This window comes from Leucoraja erinacea, chromosome 12, assembly GCF_028641065.1.
Source record: "Leucoraja erinacea ecotype New England chromosome 12, Leri_hhj_1, whole genome shotgun sequence".
Classification (NCBI taxonomy): domain Eukaryota; kingdom Metazoa; phylum Chordata; class Chondrichthyes; order Rajiformes; family Rajidae; genus Leucoraja; species Leucoraja erinaceus.
Window position 1 is genome coordinate 3,465,975 of NC_073388.1, and position 12,261 is coordinate 3,478,235.

General features: G+C 44.6%; 1 protein-coding gene across 12 annotated transcripts in view; it reads left to right on the plus strand.

The window, feature by feature from the left end:
• The first annotated feature begins 379 nt into the window (after window positions 1-379).
• The window catches only part of hdx (highly divergent homeobox), an 86,964-nt gene continuing 75,082 nt past the window's right edge, over window positions 380-12,261 (plus strand). For 4 of the 12 annotated variants that reach the window (XM_055643484.1, XM_055643482.1, XM_055643486.1 and 1 more), the window contains exon 1: window positions 384-508. The gene's annotated coding sequence lies outside the window, so the exon portion shown is untranslated. Of the gene's footprint in view, window positions 509-623; window positions 642-12,261 lie in introns of those variants that run through there. The other 8 variants (XM_055643480.1, XM_055643487.1, XM_055643476.1 and 5 more) reach the window with 8 other exon arrangements.

Consider the following 12,261-nt stretch of genomic DNA (forward strand, 5'->3'; position numbering starts at 1 on the left):
GTGTGTGTCGGTACGATAGTGCGTGTGTACGGATGATCACTGGCTGGTCGGCGCGGGCTCGGTTGGGCCGGCGGGCACTCTGGAAAAAAAAACGAAGCTAAACTTGACTGTGCAGTGGGGTCAAGGAAAGAGCGTTCACGACGCGGGCCCTGTTTCCACCACCACGCACAAAGCAGCGCAAGGCAAACAGCATTGTGCAGATGCAGAGAAGTGTGTTCATCTGTGGCTGGATCTCTTCCTCTCTCTGACGCTGCCTGCCTGGCCCGCTGAGTTACTCCAGCTCTGTGTGCCCACCCTTGGTCAGGTCAGGCTGCAGGCCGCCCAGCAGGCCCACACAGCGTTGCCATGGTGACGCCGGGCGATGGCCAGCCGGCGCGCCTGCGCACTGCCCGCCCGCGTCACGATCATGAGCGCGGTGTGCGATTGGCCGCGGCTGATTTCATTGTCTGGCCCGGAGAGCAGGAGAATTCAGCTGAATTGATATCCGTCTGATTTCGTCGCAAAAAAGGTACGCGCCGCTGATTTTACCATGAATTCAACCGGATTTGAGGAGTCTTTTCCTCTCTCTCGGGCCGCCGGCCCTGCCCGCGGGCGATGGCGATGGCGGACAGTGGGTAAAGTTGGCGGCTGAGCGTGGCCTGGTAGGTCATCCCAAATCCCCTTGGATATTCCAGTTCACATCTCCTGCCCAATTCACAGAGCCCCCTGGCGCAAACTTTACCCCTCCCTCACCCCCTCCTCAGCACCACCAGCCCCTACCCTCTCCCCCTGCCCTGATGCGGGGGAGACACAGACACACACAGACACAGACAGGGAGGGTGGGAGGAGGGAGGGAGATTTCACATGAGAGCGGCCCCGGCCGTCTGACTCCACTCATGCGCATAGCATAGCATGACTGGGATCTCCACTGATTGCAAGCACGCAAGGTGGGGGTGGTGGTGCAAGATCCTGTGCAAAATTATGTCTTTTTGATATTGCATTGTTAATTAACGTGCAGCAAGAGTAAATGAATGAGCCGAGAATTACTTAAACACACTCTTCAAGAGAGGGTTAGAGTTAGCTCTCAGGGCTAAGGGAATCTAGGGATTATGGGGGAAGCAGGAACGGGGTATTGATTTTGGATGATCCAGCCATGATCATATTGAAGGGCCGAATGGCCTACTGCACTTATTCTCTATGTTTCTGTGATGTAATGTTACACCATGCAACATGTTCTCATTGTGCAACGTAAATGCAGACTGCACAGCGAATTAGTACTGAATTATAACAAGATCACTAACTGGTTTAATGTCACAACATGCAATATCTTGTCTCTGTGGCATATACACGCAAACAGCACTCACACACACACACATATTTTGTGAAGCACAAACGCAGTGCATTGGTGAGCAGAGCAACTGGGAATAATTTCCTTCATGCAGTGTTACAAAAATACAGTGCAGCCAAACAGGGCAGTAGAGTTAATGAACGTGCAACAAGGGTAATGAATGAACCGAGAATTACCAAAACACAGTCTGCTGTAATGCCACACCATGCAATGTGTTTTCTACGTGCAACATAATTGCAGAACAGCACACTGAATTTGTACTGAATTATAACAAGATTACAATCTGGTTTAATGCCACAGTGTGTGCAACATCTTGTCTCTGTGGCATGTGCACGCAGAAGCACACATGTGAAGGATAAACATAGTGCATTGTTGTGCAGAGCAACTACTCTGGGACTAATTTACTTTAATATATAATGCAGTGTTTAAAAAATGCAGGGCAGTAGATTAACGTGTGGCAGAGTGATGAATGAGCCGAGAATGAATAAAACACAGCCTGGTTTATTGCCATATACTATGCAACGTGTTTTCTATGTGGAACATAAACCCACAACATCACACTGAAGTTTTATTGAATTCTAACAGATTATGTTCTGATACTTTTTAAATTAGAATGTATTAGGTTACGTTGGGCACAAACACAAATTTAGGGAAGCATTGTACCAAGCAACTGAATGCTGGGATTTACTTTAATATATCATGCAATGTGACAAACAAGGTGTTGGATGTGGCACTTCTGCAGCAGAGTCGTAGAGTTTGAGAATGATTTGATGATAATGACTAAAACACTATCTGGTCTAATATTACAATGTGCAATATGTTCTCTGTGAGGGGTGTAAATGTGGACCAGCACACAAAAACATTTAGTGAAACACAAACACAAAGTGCATTGTTGTGCAGTGAAACTACTCTGGGACTAACTTACCATAATATATCGTGCAGTGTAACCAAAAATACAGTGCAGCCAAACAGGGTCCTGCATGTGGCAATGGAGTAAAGGGCCTGTCCCACTTGGCGATTTTATTTCGGCCACTGCCGGCATCATATCAGTGTCGCCGGAAGATTTTGAACATTTCAAAAACCAATCGGCGACAAAAGAAATGTTGCGACACTTGAAAAAACACTGCTTGTCATACGACATCACGCTGCATCACGCCACAAATTTTTCGGTGACCTGACACGTCAGTCAATGATGCCGGCAGTCGCCGAAAAAATCACCAAGTGGGACAGGCCCTTTAATTTAATTAATGTGTAGCAAAGTAAGATATTTGGGAATGATCCAAAAATTGTTATCATTCAATCTGGTTTAGTGCTATAATGTGCAACATGTTGGCTATGTGGAACAATGCACACTGATTTTTAGTGAAGCACAAACACAGTGCGTTAGTGTGCAGACCAATTGTATGCTGGAATTAATTCACTTTAATATATCATGCTACGCAGCCAAACAGGACAGTGGCGTGAATTAATTTGCAGCAGAGTAATGAACGAGCTGAGAATTACCAACACACGGCCTGGTTAGTCATGCCATACTATGCAACATGTTCTCTGTACGTAACATAAACGCACAACTGTCCACTGATTTTTTTTTTAACTAAATTCTAACAGATTACCTTCTGGTGTATCACACACACACACACACACACACACACACACACACACACACACACACACACACACACACACACACACACACACACACACACACAGTGTGCTGGTATGCAGAGCGACTGCACCCTGGGATTAATGTTCTTTAATATACCATGCAGTGTCACAAAAATACAGTGCTGCCGAACAGTGTTTTGATGTGGCAATCAATGTGCAGAAGAGTAATCTAGTTTTAGAATGATCAGAGAATTTAAGATGTGGAACATAAATGTGTAACGGCACACACAGATTCAGTGAAGCACAAACACAGTTCATTGTTGTACAGAGCAACTGTCCACTGGGACTGATTTACTTTGCAGTGTAACAAAAATTGCAGACCCAAATGGGATCTTTGATGAGGCAACGGAGTTAATCGACGTTCAGGAAAGTTATATATTTCAGAGTGAATTGGGAATTACCAAAATAAACCCAGTCTGTTTTAATGCCACAATATGAATATGCAAGATGTTCACTATGTTTTATATACACACAGAACAGCACGCACACACAAATTTAGTGAAGCACAGACACACTGCATTGTTGCGTAGAGCAACTGGTCGCTGAGAGTAATTTACTTCACAATGGCAAGCAGTGTAACAAAAATGCACAGTGTCTTGGATGTGGCAATGGAGTTATCCAATTAATGTACAGCAGAGTCATATAGTTTTGGAATGATGCAGCAATGATCAAAACACGGTCAGGATTAATATCACAATATTTAAGATGTTCTCTGAGGAACGTAAACATAGAACAGCACAACGTACACACACACACACATTTAATGAAGCACAAACACAGTGCATTGTTGCACACAGCAACCACACACTGGGGCTAATTTATTTGAATACATCATGCACTGTAACAAAAATTATAATTTTACCGCTTAATCAATTATGACAGATATTATCATCCAAACAATATAAAATGATTTTAGACAACATTCTAAAACTTGCCGAACCTAATCTCATGCATTCTAATATAAAAAGCAACGTAATCTGTTAGAATTTAGTACAAATTAACTTGGCATAATGTAACAGTCTTCAATAAAATGTAATTTAGTGCAATATAATACAGCGTTCATTTACTGCTTAAAAATGTAATTTAACAGAATACAATTTTGCACAGCTTGATCTAGTTTAAGGCACATCATATAATTTAATGTGCAACACAAGCTAATTCTAAGTGGTACTCTGGTGATTTTGATTCTTCCAAATGTGGCCGTTTCTCCAGTGCCAGCTCAATGTCACTTGAGCACTGCAGTTAACATTCCAAATCAATTAACCCTTTCTGACAAATAGTTGCTTCTATTGCAATGAGCAAATGTAGCATTGGCAGTCATTAGGGTGAGAAAGCCCTGCTGAGAATTGCTAGCCCGTTCTCTTATTGTGGAGAAGCTGTAAATAGCGAGGGTAAATTGATATAATAACTACACTTTAGGAAGGGAATGTGATCGTAATTAGAGGTTGAGTTTCCTAATGACATTAGTGCAATTTGATTTCACCTTTTTTCTAATTGTTTCCTTAAACTCAAGAAAATGTTACGTCTTAATTCATTGCATTTTTTATTACCTGTTTGATGCTGGAGCCAGCAGGCTAACACTTCTCAGTAACTTAAGGACAACTTGTTCTTGCCATGTTCTCATTTCCCGCTTGAACCTTTCTCAACCCATTGTATTTCTTACATGCCTCTGGTAAAACCTCGGATAATTTACAAAGACATTGTGGTGAACTGTATGGATGCCAAAGGCTGTTTTACATATAAAGTAACGTATTTAAAATTCATCCCATGTCACACACGTCACGGCTGCTTTCCATCGGTCACCCACTCCACCTCACCCCGACCCAATTAATGGAGCTATAGCGAAGGCAACACAAATTATCTTATAGCACGAAGATAGACACAAAAAGCTGGAGCAACTCGGCAAGCCGGGCACCATCTCTGGAGGGAAGGAATGGGTGACGTTTCGGGTCGAGACCCTTCTTCAGACTGGTTAGGGATAAGGGAAATGAGAGATATAGACGGTGATGTAGAGAGATAAAGAACAATGAATGAAAGATATGCAAACAAGTAACGATGATAAAGGAAACAGGCCATTGTACTGTAGGGTGAAACTGAGAAGCTGCTGCGACTTGGGTGGTGGAGGGATAGAGAGAGAGGGAACGCCGGAGCTACCTGAAGTGAGGGAAATCAATATTCGTAACACTGGGCTGTAAGTTGCCCAAATATAAGATGCTGTTCCTCCAATTTGCATTTAGCCTCACTCTGACAATGTAGGAGACCGAGGACAGAAAGGTCAGTGTCGCAATGGGAAGGAGAATTGAAGTGTCCAGCAACTGGGAGATCAGGTTGGTTCAGGCGGGCTGAGCGAAGGTGTTCCGCAAAACGATCGCCTGGTGTGCGTTTGATCTCGCCAATGTATAAGAGTCCACATCTTGAACAACGGATACAGTAGATGAGGTTGGAGGAGGTGCAAGTGAACCGCTGCCTAACCTGAAAGGATTGTAGGGGTAGCTGGACAGAGTCGAGGGAGGAGTTATAGGGACAGGTGTTGCACCTTCTGCAGGTTGCAGGGGAAGATACCGGGGGAAGGAGTGGTTTGGGTGGGAAGGGATGAGTTAACCAGGGAGTTGCGGAGGGAACGGTCTCTGCAGAAGGCGGAAAGGTGTGGAAATGGGAAAATGTGGCTCGTGGTGGGATTCCGTTGGAGGTGGCGGAAAATTTGGAGGATTATGTGTTATATGCGACGGCTGATGGGGTGGAAGGCAAGGACTAGGGGGAGGGGGAGCAAGGGCGGAGCTGCGGGGTACTGAGGGTACACGAGTGAGGGCCTCATCTATGCTGGGAGAGGGGAACCCCCGTTCCCTAAAGAATGAGGGCCTCTCTGATGTTCCCCTATGGAACACCTCATCTTGGGTGCAGATGCGGCATAGACGGAGGAATTGGGAGTAGGGGATAGAGTCTTTGCAGGAAGCAGGGTGGGAAGAAGCGTAGTCGAGATAGTTGTGGGAGCCAGTAGGTTTGTAATAGACATCAGTCGATAGTCTATTTCCAGTGATGGAGACTGTGAGATCAAGAAAGGGGAGGGAAGGTGTCGGAGATGGTCCAAGTAAATTTGAGTACATGATGGACATCGGTGAAGTTAATGAAGTCCATGAGTTCTGCATGGGTGCATGAGGTAGCACCAATGCAGTCATCAATGTAACAAAGCTAGAGTTCGGGGATAGGGCCAATGTATGCCTGGAACAGCACCACTTTTATTGCTCCTTCCAAGGGGTAGTGACTTTAATTCACTTGCCTCATTATAACGTTAGTCAAGCTTCACCTAATCAATAAAAGTGTTTTGCTGCTGAACTGGTTATTATATAAAGCAAATTTGACACCAAGCTAAATGAATAGATATTAATGCAGATGATAAAATGCCTTTTCTGGGTTGAGTTTTTCAACATAGAAAATAGATGCAGGAAAAGGCCATTCAGCCCTTCGAGGCTAGCACCGCCATTCAATATGATCATGACTGATCATCAAAATCAGTTTTGTTTTTCTCTGTTTTTTTCCCCATATCCCTTGATTCAGTTAGCCCTAAGAGCTAAATTAGCTCTCTCTTGAATACATCCAGGGAATTGGCCTGCAAAATTATTTCTCCATTTCAAACTGACCTCACCAGTGTCTCCTTTGTGGTTGCTTGTAATAATGACGTGATGTTTTTCATGGTTGTCTTTCTCCGTCTGTTTGCCTCTGCTACTTCTCTTCCTCTTCTTTTCCCTACACACCAGACCAAACATTTGATGTTCCCTGCAGCAGCAGCAGCTCTGAACTCAACAGTCAAGTCAAGAGCGTTTCATTGCCATGTGTATCGACAATGGAACGATTAAATTCTTACTTGCAGCAGCATTACAGGCCTGCAAACACAATACAAATAGATAATATATAATGAACAACATTCATGAAATTAATATCTCCAATAATAGTGCAAAAAAGAAACCCAGAGTCCTAAAAGTTGGTAAGTTCTAGGAACAGAATTATTTATTTGGCCCATTAAGTTTAATCCGCCATTCAATCATGGCTGATCTCGCTTTCCTACTCAACCCCATTCTCCTGCCTTCTAGCCATAACTCCTGACACCCATATTAATCAAGAATCTGTCAATCTCTGCATTTACAAATATCCATTGAAGGCCTCCTGTGGCAATGAATTCCACAGATTCACCACCCACTGACTAAATAAATTCCTCCTCATCTCCTTTCTAAAGATACGCCTTTTAATTCTGAGGCTATTCCCTCAGGTCCGAGACTCTCCCACATGTGGAAGCATCCTCTCCACATCCACTCTATCCAGGCCTTTCACTTTTCACCTTTGTGCCCCAAACAGTCCATAGATCACAGTTGAGGGTTAGTGTTGTGTAGTGTTCAAGAGTCTGATGGTTGTTGGGAAGAAGCTATTCTTGTAGTCACTGATTTCAGACCCTTATACCTTCTTCTCAAATGGTAGGAGTGAAATGAGTGCATGGTCAAGGTGTTGTGGGTCTTTGATTATACTAGCTGCAATTTTGAGGCAGCGCCTCCTATAGATCCCTTCTTTGGTGGGGAGGTCTGTACCCAGGATAGACTGGGCAATGTTCATCACTTTTTGTAATCTCCTTTGTTCCTGAGCATTCAAGTTGCTGAACTACAGTATGCCACGTGACAGCCAGTCAATATGCTCTTCTCTCACTGGTTTCCCTTTCCTCCTTTGATGATCTCTTGGAAGACATTTTGTTTTCCCTATACCGAGCTTACTCAACCAACCTTACTTCCATTGAGCTGTTCTCCACCCACCTTCCCGTGTTGGACGAGGTTATTTATGTTTTCTGTCCTTCACAACGACCAAGTTCAAGTTCAAGTGAGTTTATTGTCATGTGTCCCTGATAGGACAATGAAATTCTTGCTTTGCTTCAGCACGCAGAACATAGTAGGCATTTACTACAAAACAGATCAATGTGTCCATCTATCTATCTATCTTCTATATATCTATAAAACTCTGTGCCTGACGACTGGCTGCCTTTCTGCCTTTTGATTCGTGCCCAATACTCGCAGATGTCCAATCGGAACGGCCGATGCTCGCAGATGTCCAATCGGAATGGCCGATGCTCGCAGGTGTCCAATCGGAATGGATCCTTTTACTTTCTTCCTTTGATTCACTGCCACGCCGAATCCAGATGCTCAATCTCCCAGGCCTTTTCCATTTCGGTGGAGATTTAGCTTTTCTTTCTAAGTATCCGCTCCTCATTACATTTCGTCGCCTTTAAGTACAGGCTCCTGTACCCCCCCCCCCCCCCCCCCCCCCCCCCCCCCCTGAAGGTCGCCTCCTGCTGGCCAGACCATGAGGCTGCTGTGGCATTTCAACCTCAAGAGACTGGCCTGTCAAGGTCTTCAGTTCGATGATACTTCCCCGAGGGGGCTGCGGGTAGAGAACAGCTACGGGTAGGCAGCTGCGTTGGGGGACAGACCCAACGGGTCGATAGATCCCATGAATAAATAAAATCGATGGAAATAACAGAAATTGTTATTAATAATCAGAGCCGATAGATGGACTGGGCAGTGTTTATCCTGAACTGGTTGTAGTAGTCTTTTCAGGCTCCTGGGCCTTCTACCTGAAGTTGCCGAATGAAGCCACGATGGTGTGGTCTTTGATGATACTTCCAGCCTTTATGAGGCAGCGACTGCGATAGATCCCCTCGATGGAAGGAAGGTCAGAGCCGATGATGGACTGGGCAATGTTTATTACTTTTTGTAGTATTTTTGTCTCCAGGGCCCTCAAGTTGCCCTACCAAGCCACGATGCAACCAGTCAGCATGCTCTCTACTGTGCACCTGTAGAAGTTAGAGGGAGTCCTCCTTGACAAACCAACTCTCCGTAATCTTCTCAGGAAGTATCTCCATCATTCTTTTTCTTCCACCAAAGCTTCTTAGATTTGTACCAAGGAGCCCTTGTTCCTAACCCTATCATTGTATTGAGCTGGCTGTCATTAAAGTCACTGATGACATTGTATGCATTTATGATTTGTTGACCAAATGTAACTTTTGACGCATCTTGTGTGGGAAAGAACTGCAGATGCTGGTTTAAATCGAAGGTCAACACATCTTTGTCTATTTTGATGCATCTTCTTGTGTATACTTTACCACTGTCGCCTGTGTGGGTGGAACCACTTGTAGGATAACTCTCTTGCCTTCCATTTGGAGCCAAATCTATTCTCTGCCTTCTCTCAAATGTTTCCTGCTGCAGGTAGACAAAAGTGCTGGAGAAACTCAGCGGGTGCAGCAGCATCTATGGAGCGAAGGAAATAGGCAACATTTCGGGCCGAAACCCAAGGGCCTGAAATATTCCTATCCCCTCGCTCCATAGATGCTGCTGCACCCGCTGAGTTTCTCCAGCACTTTTGTCTACCTTCGATTTTCCAGCATCTGCAGTTCCTTCTTAAACACTTTGTTTCCTGCTGCAACTGTGTGTGTGTGTCTCTCTCTCTTTCTCAATGTCTCCATTGTCCCAACACTTTTAGAATGTTCCTCTAACATTCAGTGGGTGAACAGAAACTAATCATGGTAAAATTGAAACTTCTGAAAATTGAACCCTTCATCCATCTGAAAAGGGGTTTTGACCTGAAACATCACCTATTCTTTTTCTCCATAGATGCTGCCTGACCCGCTGAGTTACTCCAGCATCTGGTATCTATCTTTGGTATAAACCAGCATCTGCATTTCCTTCGGATACATAGATTCTTGCATTCTCAGTGTCATATTTGACCCCAGGGATCTGAACCACCTGCAGAAAGCTCATTGTCTTCATGATCTCATTACATTCCTGCTGAAACATTCAGTCACACATGTATTACCTCTAGACTTGGTGATTCCAATTTGGTTTGGGACTGATATCCCTTTTTATACTCTCTGTAAACCCATTATTTAACTTGCATCAAATTCTTTCCTGTACTGGAATCTCAAAATGTGATTCCCATTGAAGCAACAACTTGGAAGTGGGAATTTTGAAACTGCCTTTCAAATCTCTATATGTTGTCATCACTCCCTGCCTCTTCCAGCCTTGGAAACATCTTTGAATTATTTGGGTTCCACTAGTTCCGGCTGCTCAGCAATCCCTAAGTTTAATTGCTCAAAGAATTCATGGCTGTATATTCAATTACCAAAGTCATACACTCTGAAAGTCCCTCCTGAAATATCTTGACACATCTTCTCTCTGAGTCACTGCTTTAAGAGCTACTTATTTGTCAAATAATTCATCTTAATATGGGTTTTTTTTGTTGGGGCTTAGGATGTTTGGATGTTTGATACATCAAAGGTTCCCGATAAATGCTATTATTATTAAAACAGTGAAGAGGGTAAAGATTTGGAGAAAATCTGAAAGGAAATACTAGGTCTGGGTTGATTGCAAGGGGGGAGGAGAGGGGGGGGGGGGAGGGAGATGGGGTAGGGGAGGGAAGGGGAAGAGTGTGGAGGGGGGGGGGGGGGGGGGGGGAGAGAGGGGGGAGGGAGAGTGGGGAGGGGGGGGGGGGAAGAGAAGTGGAAGAGTGGGTAGGGAGGGAGGGGTAGGGAGGGGTAGGGGGAGTGGTGGAAGAGGGACAGAGGGTAGGGGAAGGGGTGGGGGGTGAGATGAGAGGGAAGGGGGGGGGAGAGAAAGGGGTGGGGGAGGGAGAGGGGTGGGTTAAGTGGGAGGGAGAAGTGGAAGAGTGGGGAGGGAGGGGGAGAGGTGGAAGAGGGACAGAGGGGTAGGGGGAAGGGGGCGGAGGGAGAGAGGGAAGGGGGTGGGGTAGAGAGGGAAGGGGATGGGGAGAGAGGGATGGGGGTGGGAGGAGGAGGAGAGGGAGAGGGGTGAGGAGATTGGGGAGGAGAGAGGAGTGAGGAGAGGGGGAGGAGAGAGGAGTGGGGAGAGGGGGAGGAGAGAGGAGGAGTGGGAGAGGGAGAGGAGTGGGGGAGGGGAGGAGAGAGGGGAGGGGGAGAGAGGTGTGGGGAAGGGGGGGAGATGGGGTGCCACCATGAGGTACCACCTCCAGTTTAAATTCCATTTGGAATATTTTGGAGAACCAAGAACCAAGATTGTGTCGTTGAAGACACAGTTACCATTGGTTGAGTAATTAAAATCAGTGATGATCAGAGACCCGAATTGGTTATGTTGATTTGGAATTTGCAGAGGATTTTGAGAGACGTTATTGACATTAGCGGCACATCCATGTATGGGGACCACTTGGGAGAGGTGTGAAGACCAGGATCCGATCAGCCGTGATCTTACTGAATGCTGCAACGGCAGAATGCTTCTTGGTAAAAGAGGGATTTGAAATCAAGGCTGAGATTTAAAATCAGCCACTGCAAGTCTGGAAGCCAATACTGATACGCGAGTTTAGAGGTGATGTGTGGATGGGAAGATGTGACTTATAATTACAGTGTAATATTTATCCACGAAGAATATATTGGTCATGCTACTTGTAGTCAGAAAATAGTTTTCAGATATAAACGGTAGCCTTAGTTTATCTAAACTGCCCATTAATTACAATTCATTTGAATTGCCGACTTATTTAAACTGAGCAAAGCTAATGTACACAGCAAGTACAAATATTATAACTTAAATCAAATAACTTCATAGCAAGATGTGCATTTATTATAGCATCTGCACTTAAAATGTAAATATCAGTTTGTGCATGTGTGTGTGTTACTATTGCTATTTGGATAAGATTAATCAATTTACCAGAATGATTTGTTTTTGAAGTATTACTTGCAAATTATGTGCTGCAGGGAAACAAGTCTGCAATCATGTGATTTATGACTTCTTTGGAAGCCATTTTGTTGTGGTTTGCATCTTGACAATCATTTTTCAATAATTATTTTAATTGCAACAGCCACCTGTGGGATTATGTTCGAGTTGACAAAGTGAACTTTCAACAATCAACAGTAAACTAAAAGAGCACTGTACATGCACAGTATTTGAGCCATTGTAAACACATTTGTGTGTTTTGTCAGGTAATGGAATATAGACTGTTCATTCATTGCATTAAATGGCTCGCCTCCAATCACGATAGGTGTAATTATGCAGAAACAAGGAACTGCAGATGCTGGTTTACAAAAGAGGACACAAAGTTGAGGAGTAACTCTGCGGGTCAGGCAGCATCACTGGAGAACATGGTCCCGACCCGAAATGTCACCTGTCCATGTCCTCCAGAGATGCTGCCTGCCCCGCAGAGTTACTCCAGCACTCTGTGACCTTTAGGTGTCATTATGTTCTTGTTGCTCAATCATACCTTTCCCA